The sequence below is a fragment of the Prenolepis imparis genome, unplaced genomic scaffold (genome assembly GCF_030444845.1).
Source record: "Prenolepis imparis isolate NDT839.2.m4 unplaced genomic scaffold, iyPreImpa1.0 SCAF_2, whole genome shotgun sequence".
NCBI classification, from domain to species: Eukaryota; Metazoa; Arthropoda; class Insecta; order Hymenoptera; family Formicidae; genus Prenolepis; species Prenolepis imparis.
In genome coordinates, this window is record NW_028141160.1 from 1902883 (window position 1) to 1913508 (window position 10626).

The window sequence follows — 10626 nt, forward strand, 5'->3', positions numbered from 1 at the left end:
GCAGTGGTATCAACGCAGAGTACTAAAGCTAAAAAAGTATTATGGGGACTCTGCTCCGTCGCATGGAATGGTTCACAAGTGGTTCACTGAATTTCGTTGTGGTCGTACAAGCACGAATGATGCTGAGCGCCCGGGACATGCGAATGAGGTCACAACTGAAGAAACAGTCAATAAAATCCATGATATTGTATTGGACGACCGTCGAGTGAAGATACGCGAGATAGCCAAGATGGTAAACATCTCAAACGAACGTGTTTTTAATATCTTGCATAAACATTTGAGCATGAAGAAGCTGTCGGCCAGATGGGTGCCGCGCTTGCTCACAATCGACCAAAAACCACAACGAAATTCAGTGAACCACTTGTGAACCATTCCATGCGACGGAGCAGAGTCCCCATAATACTTTTTTAGCTTTTCTTCAGTTTCCTTAATGGTTTTTCCAAAAAGTAATGTTTTATTAGCACACGAAATTCACTTTTTTCCATTTTAGCAAAAAACACAAACTTATCCGCTTTAGAACGCTGTCAAAAAATTTCTATTTGACAGATCTACTTGAAACTTGGTGTGTATACTTAAATAAGATGGTAAATATCAGAAATAAAATTAGATTGCGATTTGAGTGCCATATCTTGTAAAAGTCACTGACTTATCGAACTGCCCTCGTATATATATATATATATATATATATATATATATATATATCAATTTGCTGGCATAAATCTATATATATGTATGTGTGTATATATATATATATACACACATACATATATATAGATTTATGCCAGCAAATTGAAAAAAATACAACCCAAACAAAATATAACCTATGCCCCAACAGTATATTATACCATGATACAAAGAATAGTGATTAATTTTATTTTTAGCGTTAAATTTCAATATATGCTTAATAATGTCATCAAGTATAACTAAAATTATATATTTCCATTTCTGTGAAAGTTTTTGTACTTACTTCTGAAAATTCCATATCTAAATCACGATCGTATACACCGTCTAAACACATTCTTCTGCTGTTGCGGAGACCAATTTTACTGCTTTGATGTTCAATCGAATGAACTTCGAGCGGCAAAAATTTGCGCCGGAAGTGAGCCAAACCAGGTTAGTAATTTCTAGGAAATTACTAAACTGCTGCTCGCTGCTGCTGCATTTCGCTGCCCATGAAATATTAGCTTTAGAGGTAAAATAGCTTGGCGGCGGCGAATTCGTTGAAAATTTTCTCTTTTGGCGACGGCGTAATCGGCGAATGATAATTTATCGGCGGCGGCGGCGAACGGCGGCGTTAGTACTTTTTTTAAAACTAAAAAGCTGAACTTTAAAGTAATTCAATAAATAAGCTTAGAAAATTAAAATATAATATATAAATTTAAAATATAATATATTTAAATAAAATTTTTATAATATATTATAAATTTTCATATATATATATCACAATATATATCACAAATATTGTTAAAGAAAAAATTGGCCGCGTTCAGTAGAAAAAGCAGCTTTGCAACTGTTGTAAAATTCATGAATCTGATTGGTGTTATTTCTTAGATTCAGCTAACAAGTAACACTACTCAAGTGCCATTCGCTGATATTCTTGAAACTTTGCACACACGTAGTACATCGAAAAACATTAAACACGTGTTTTTTTATTTTGGCTAACAAGGCGTTTTAAGATCGGGTATAGTACCACTATCTTGCCTTCACTGGTCGGGTATAGTACCACTATCTTGCTTTCACTGGCTGGGTAGACCTTCCCATTGTCTGCGTGTTTTTGAGATCGCTAATGACGATTTTGACATTAGTTTAACGAGATTCAGAATGGCAAATACAAAATGGTGGACAAAATCGCAGAAGTTTCAAAAACTTTATTTAACGCCACTTGCGAAGTTTATTAGATACATGATTACGATTTTGGCAACAATTATATCAATCTAGAGGTGGCGGATGAAAAATTCAATATGACGCATCCAAATGGCGGAAACTGAAGGCAATGGGAAGGTCTACCCAGCCAGTGAAGGCAAGATAGTGGTACTATACCCGACCAGTGAAGGCAAGATAGTGGTACTATACCCGACCTTAAAACGCCTTGTTAGCCAAAATAAAAAAACACGTGTTTAATGTTTTTCGATGTACTACGTGTGTGCAAAGTTTCAAGAATATCGGCGAATGGCAGTAGTGTTACTTGTAAGATGAAGAGAATACACCAATCAGATTCACGAATTTTACAACAGTTACAAAGCTGCTGTTTTTGCTGAACGCGGCCATTGAAAAATTGGTATGTTGCACTTATTTTACTGATTTTAAATATATATTTTTTATCAATTTGAAATTATCATGAATAAATAAAATTTTATTAGATTTTGATGGTTTCAACGCAGAACGCTTTGCCGTAATAAGTAAACCTGCAAAAGAGAATGCACGCTCAGATGCTGAACTTGTAATTGGTATGGCATAAATGCAACATACCAATTTGTATAAATTTGGCAGTGACAATTTCATTTTATTCCACCATTGTAGAGGATCTTCAATAGATTCCGAAATATGTAAATACTTTTTAATTTCGATAAGAATTGGATCTTCATGAGGAATAATATTTGCATGTTTTGCAGCCAATTCTAGTCTTAATTTTTTAACTCCAAGAAGTGACGTAGAATAATATTTTTTTTTATTAGATATCTGTAAAAAACAAAAATAAACATGAGAATCTAATTATATCATAAAAATAATCTTATATTTCGTGATTATTATTTAACTTGCTCAGTTATAGAGTTCGAAGGAATCATTTTGTGTATCATATACTTTAAAAATTCTTCAGGAGATTGTTGTTTGTCTGTGAGATATTCCGTAACACCTCTAATATTTTGAAGTGTCCAGAAGTGCTCCGCAAACATGAGTTTCATGAATTGGAAATCGCTTTTTTATATTGTGTAAAATAGTTTCTTTAAGTTGTTTTACTATGGACGAATCATCTTCATTTATATACATGTTACTCTCAACTTCTGCCCTGAAAAGATTAAAGAAAAAATTAATATAATAGCATTCAGTAACTCCTTTTAAATTTAAAATAAATTAGTGATGTTAAAATACAAAAAGCATTAAACTTAACTGACAATGAGAACATTACATCAATACATATTTTATGATATTGCTCTTCATTTTGAAATTCTATATTCATTCAAAAATGTGTTACAAACCTAAATAAAAGTGCAAGATTGGTTGTTGGATATTCTACTCCTGAAAGAATTTCTGTTGCTGTTTTAATACTTATTAAGCAGTCTGCTACACCTTCGATTTCCTTCCATTCATTATCCGTAGGAATTGCATCATAACGTTTATTCATTTCCAAATAGCGTATCACTATCTCTAAAAAATCAATTATAACATTTAAATAAAAAAACTATTAATACATAAGATTTCGAATATTATTGTAAAATGATAGCTTTACAATTATGCGATAAAGAGATATTTTCTTTAATAATTTAATCAATTATTTAAAGTTATTTCAATTATTATAATAATATGTAAATATGTCCAATTAATTAAATTATTCGTAAATTGTCATATATCATAAATAGAAAATATTAATTTGCCATTACACAATTCTTTAGTAATATTTATATTATTAACTTCAACTTATTTTTTTACAGTAAAATAGATAATTTATTGTAAATAATATTTTATAAATTTATAATGTCAATACATTCAAATTCAGATAGATATAAATTTTATCACAGCTTAGCCTACCTTTATTTTTAAGTAAACTCGATAACATTTCTAATGTACTATTCCATCTAGTTGATACATCTTTATGTAATCCTGAACATGTCACAAATGAAGGAAAACCTTGAGCATACGAATGCTCATTACTTTTGAAAAGTGTGGAATCAAATCTTGCATCAGCTTCTAAAATCTCTTCCAAATTTTCAGCATTGTCTAATATATTATTAATGTCCTCTTGCTGAGTAATTTCTTTTACTCTTTCAATATCGTAAGTTTTAAAAGCAAGAATTTTTATAATACTTCTAGCTTTAGCTATAAGACTATTAACGTCTGGTAATTTAGAAATGGTGTCTACCATCACTAAATTATGGAGTCCATGTGCAATACAAGGTACCCTGTCAACTTTCATAAGTTTTGTAGCTTTAATCATATTTGATCCTCCATCAGTTACGAGAGTTATAATTTTGTCGTTTAATTGTAAGTTAAATTCTGTTAGTACTTTTTTTAATTCTTCAACAATATTATCTGCTGTGTGAGGATGTGGTAAGAAACTTGTTTGTAATATACATGACCTCAACTGTGTTTCTATAGGCGATATCCAATGTAAAGTGAAAGTCATAAATGGAATATGATGATAATTATCAGTCCACGCATCCATGGTTAGTGAAATTGCACTTGGATTATCCTCATTTATTTTTGTTTTAACAGCACATATGCAATCATTATATACCCTTGAGAGTGAATGACGAGATAATGTACTTGGATGTGGCAGATCCGAATCATTTTGTACAACACTATGTATTTTTAAAAAGTCTTTTAGCCCATCTTTTTCAGCTTCAAAAAACGGAATGAGATCTCTACAAAACCAGATAGTCATGCTGTCACTTAGCTCTTTTTTTTTCTCTGTGAATTTTGAAGATTTGGATGATTGTTCAGATTGTCCATAAGAATGAAAAAATCTCTTAATGTTGGCTCTTTGATTTGACAAAGGTGTTGATTTTATCTTATGTTCTTCTGTTAAATGGGCAATTAAATTTCCAGTACTAACTGTTTTTTTATATCTACATATTTTTCGTCCATCAGGATGCATAAAACACATCTTACAATATACGTGAAATCTGTCTACTACAATACTTTTTTCACTATCTTTAAGCATGCCAAAATGCTCTCTAGCGATACTTCGAGTACGAGTGGTATTTTCAATACTCACTACAAGATTTTTCTTTTTTTTCAGTACACTAGTATTATCAATAATTTCATCTGGCTCATCAATATCGTTTTCTGCACATTCATTATTATTAAGTGACATTTTGCTTTACAAACTGCCTGAAAATAAAAATACTGACATCATTAAGTCATTCTTATCTAATTTTAACAGAACATAACATAGACTACATGAATGCATTTAATTTTATTTGCTATAGAAAGAGTATATATTAATTCATAACATCACAATAATAATTTTCCTACTATATTATATAAATTGTACCTACCTAAAGTCTTTGTTGTAAGGTTTTAATAAAATAACACTGGGAAAAGTACTTCTTATTTTATATGAATTAATATTTATTATTATTTGAGAGACATAACCTCTGTATAAGCATATCACTTTTAATCGAGTTTAATAATCCGTACTTCTAGGTGATATTATACATTTGTCGTACGACAAACTTTTTAAGCGCATTGATTGGCTGCAGTATAGAAAATTTCTTGAGTTTTTGTAGTCAATCAATGTGCTTAAAAAGTTTGTCGTACGACAAATGTAATATCGGTCAAAAGACTGGCCAATCACAGCCGTTCCATTCTTCAGAGGAATGGCTGTGAGCTGTGAGCTGTGATTGGCCAATCTTAGAACTACGGAGGTTACGTATAAACGTATTCATTGACTGTTTTATCCACAGACATCTATACCATATATGAGACATTCTTTTACAAATCGAACGGATTTTGTAAAAAATATTGGGTCACTTTTTTTATTTGCTTCAAAAATTTTTTACGCGTTTCTTATACAAAATAAGCCGACACGTATTTTGGCATTTTTTTTTTTCGTCAATATTTTCGAAAAAACAGACGGTTAAAATTTTGAAAACTCGCCGATTATGCACTTATTTAAATCGCGATAACTCCGCTTCTATTCATCGTATAGAGTTCAATTTAGGCTCATTTTCAAGGTAATAGAATTATCTTCATTTTAATGTCGATTATTATTATATTTGTTGTTAACTTGTAATTATTATAAACAATTAAAACATTAAAACAATAAACAATTAAAGTATTTAAAGTCATTTTACTCGAGGCCATCAGTTTAAAAATGTAAAAAAAATACCATCGTATTCCTCGTTTGATTTTCTATAAAAATAATATTTTTTTAGAATGGTCATTTGATCCCATCTGTATGGAATAAATTAATTTGTACTGCAGGACGCGCTCCGTGGCGCGCGGCGGCGGACGCTTGGTCCGCGGCGTCGTACTGTACCTGTCAGTAAGTGAGAGAAAAGCTAAAAAATATAATAATTGACTAATATTTATTATTCCATAAAATAATAATAATGATAAGATTGTTAATAATATAATTGATTATATTTCGATAATAATAAATAATAAATAATAAGATTAATAATATGAATAATATGAAATGAAGAAAACGAATAATTGCGGTCATAATACGATCACGTGTTAATGAAACTGAAAGTAAGGAAAGAAATGTAGGTTGATCAAATTTTAAATAAGTGAATAAATAAATTCAAAATCAATTAATAATGTAAATATATTTATTAACTAAACGTCATTTATTTATTATGTATTACATTATTTACTTTTTCATAATATTTGCATCTATAGATATTTCGTGCAATGAAAATTGTTTTGCCTGTAATTTATTTTTGCTTAGTGGTATTATACAATGAAATCCTAAAGTACCTTTAATAGTTATAGCCTTCTTGAAACGTATTTCTAGGATTTTCTCTTCCTCGTCATACTCTTCGTTAGTTACGAATCGATAGGCAATATTTGGCAACGATTCATTTGCCCAAGTAAACAAATCTTGCGGAGTTTGAATCAGATTGTTAATCCGTTGAAGGCTAGTCCTAGAAGTTAATCTTTTTAAAGTTCCACCCAAACCATCACACGGTCCTTTGCCATGCGACGTCGGGAAAAAGTGCCATTCTGCTGTTATGCCAAAGTCTTCTTCGTGGTGACATAAATTGATGAAATTTTTTTATTTTTGTACTGTGCACTTGCCCCATCAGAAAAGTAAATAATTTTTTTAATGTTTATTAAATTAGTTTTTATAAATTTAATTAAATGTCTTTGAAAAACGTGAAATGCAATGGTATCATGATGCAAACATTCGGAAATAATTACCAAGTTTTTCATTTTTACTTCGTTATCATTATCTCGATAATAAATTGCAAATGGATGCACTGTTGCTGATCGTTGTTCCAGTGTATGCCCTGAATGGAATTTTGGATTACAAAGGCGTAGTTTTCAGAAAAGGCGTAGTTTTCAGATAACAATACATTCGTTTCGCGGCAGACTCTGTTTTTGATTATTTAAAAATTCATTTTGTTTTTTTACAAGAAATGAATGCAGTAATAATTTGGATAAACCATTTTCTAGCATTTCTAAATAATCTTCTACAGGAGATATTAAGGTCTGCAATGTAGTTCTGTCAACAGTGGTCCATTGCTTGTATGTTATAGAATCAATAAGATTTTCGTCACAAGAGTTTTCTATTTGTTCTATAACATTTGTGATACCGGGACACGTGTCACATTTTCCTAGATAACATTTTATTGAAGAAGGACTACAAATCAAACGAGTTAAGCAATCACTGTAATTTTTTAATGGCTGCGGTGAATCGCCTGTTAATCTTCCAATATTTGCACCATAAATTAATAACTTAACATTTTCATGGATGACACAAACGCAGACAGAATGGGTACCACTTGCTCCCGCTAATACGCAATGCTTCGGTTGCAAAGATGCAAATTTCGAAAAACTACACTTCACACCTGGATTCGCAGTTTTAAATTCTTCGAATATTTCTTTTAAATTATTCAAAATCAATCTTTTTTGCATCTGAACTCTTTGCCCATCAATTTTTACGGAAATTATATCCTTTTGTCCAGGCAATACTCGGCTCTGCGTATCCGATTGATAAAACGCAATTATCGATTCTATTACGCTTCTTTCCAACGTCGGATGGGTTTTAGGATTTGGAGTAGATAAAATTCCCTTCTCTGCGGCAGTCCTTTTTGCAACGATAATCATTTGATTTGTGGCTTCAAAATGTTGTTTAATTTTTCGGAAAGACCAATGGCTGAAAATTGTCAGAATTTGTACCCGCATGGTTCTATCTTCAGTTGTATTGTATCGTTCTTTAAGTTTTTGTAAAAAACTTGGAATTTCCACAAGGCCCAGTTTTCCGCTCTTTTCAATTGCGCGATCTTAACAAGTTCGTTTTCCATTGTTCTCGTCTCTGACTCCTCACTTTTGCACGTGGCGAGAGGTTATGTTGAAGCACGTTGTTCACTTACTTGCTTTATTATGACACTAAGCACTTAGTAATCTTAAATATGCGCCACCTGATACAACTGGGCCCATAACCTGTTAAGGCTTGGAATAAAGAATCGGTTTTTACAGCGGATTATAGCGATATAACAAGATATATTTTAAGAACAAACGTAATACATGTGAGATACACAAAAAAAGGAGGGAAGCTTCTAGAGATCAAAAGAAACGGAAATCAAGTGCGCGATCGTAACGAGTGCGGTAATAAAATAAAACGTGGATTTTTCGAATAAGTCAATTGCTTCAACACTTACATTAATAAAAAAGGGCATCATAGTATACAATTACAAGTAATTTAAATTATAATATTTTTTAAAATGTATTTAATATATGTAAGTCGCTATTGATGGACTTAATGGAGTGGAGGTTCGGTTTAAGAATCGACACGCATGATGCAGTAATCAACTGTAATAGTAGTGATATGTACACATTAACAAAGGCCCGAAATGTTACAGTAAGCGAGTAAACTTAAGACTAACCTGAATCAATACAATTGCCGATAGCAAACCTTTATCTACCTTCGTACGATAACATCAATGCTCTCAGCTCGGAGTCTAGTTACATACTGACTCTCACGCACGAGTCGACAAGCCGCGACCAAGCCAAGCTTGATAACCTTCAAGCTTACATCCCCCCTTTTAAGACCGAGGGTACACTCCATCGGGATGAGGAACAAGCTTACTAGCATGAAAAATATTTGACTTATTTTTTCTAAATCTACTATCTAACAAAAACATTACATCAGAAATTTTCTCTTTAATTTTAAAAGGGCCTGCTCTAATTGGATCTATTTTATTTTTGTTCAATTTATTAACGCTTTGTACATAAACTAAATCTCCTACTTTATAATCTATCTGTTTTACATTCTTATCGTAATATTCCTTATTCTGATTGTGAATTTCTTTTGAATTTCTAAAAGCTATTTTTCTATTGTTGACCAAATTTGTCAAATTATTATCGTTTACCTTATCGGGTAAAAAGGAATAGTTTAATCCTGTCAGCAAATAATTAGGGGTGAATCTGGTCGAACTGTGAATTGTGTTGTTGTAATCTTTTACACATTCCTCTGCTATCTGAGGCCATGATTTATTTTTATTCTCATGAATTTTACATCGTATTCTGTTTACCAACGTCTGATTTGTCCTTTCGTTTAGTCCATTAGAGAACGAACAATCCACTGCTGTAAAAACCAATGCTACTTTCTGTTTATTTAAATGTTGCTTAAACTGTGCCGAATTTATACCAGGATATTGATCTGATAAAACTAGTTTAATACTTCCCTCTTTTTCTACTTTCTTAATTAAATTTATGAAATCCTTTGCCACTTGAGTCTTTGAAGTTGTTATGTAAGCGAATCTTGTAAAATGATCCACCGCCAAATGTAAGTATTTTTTTGTACTTTTATTGCCTTTGAACCCTCCTATTGTGTCTATAGACACTATTTCGAGAGGTTCCTTTGCTGGACCGAGTTGAGACAAAGGTGCTTTAAAGCAACCTATTCTTGATTTGTTTTTAATGCAAGTTTCACAAGATCTACAAGTCAATCTTATGTGTTTATACATATTTTTAAAATAAAATTTTTGGCCAAAAGTTAAAATTAATTGTTTTGTGCCTATATGACCCTGATCTACATGTACATCAGTAATAAGAGACTTTCCAAATTCTTCAGTGATCCATATTTTCTCTCTATTATTTAAAATTTTATAAATTATATCATCTTTAATAATGCATTTATCATCGACTTTTAACAATTTCTGATTTTCTTTGATATCATTCAATTTCAATAAATTTGAAGTTTTAATCACAGAATCATTATCTGTATCCTCGTGTGATTCCAGAACCGGATTTCTAGACAAACAATCAGCTTCTATGTTGTCTTTACCCGGATTATATACAATTTCAAAATCAAAATGTGAAATATAATTCAAAATCTGCACTAGTTCCATATCATTACTTTTTTTTATGTTGAAATTTTCCAAGGGTCTGTGGTCCGTAAATACAAAGAACTTTTTTCCCAACAATTGAAATTGCCAATATAAAATGGCTTCTTTAATGGCTAGGCATTCTATAAAAGTGGCTTTTTTCTTTTTCTGAGCGTCTGTCAACTTTCTAGAAAAAAAAAAAACCGACTTCAAGGAATTATCTTCCTGTGGCTGCTTCAATATTGCTCCAACTCCTTCAATACTTGCATCGGTGAAAATAAATATTGGGGCCTCTGGATCGAAAATTGCCAAAGCAGGAACTGTACACAAATATTCTTTTGTCGAATTAAAACTATTCCTACACTTTTCAGACCAATCGAAAGATACCTTATTTCTTAACAAATTTCTC

General features: G+C 31.5%; 1 pseudogene; it reads right to left on the minus strand.

Annotated features, from left to right (window-relative positions):
- Nucleotides 1-2289: 2289 nt before the first annotated feature.
- LOC145948922 (E3 SUMO-protein ligase ZBED1-like) lies at nt 2290-5032 on the minus strand (annotated as a pseudogene).
- Between the last annotated feature and the right edge of the window lie 5594 nt (nt 5033-10626).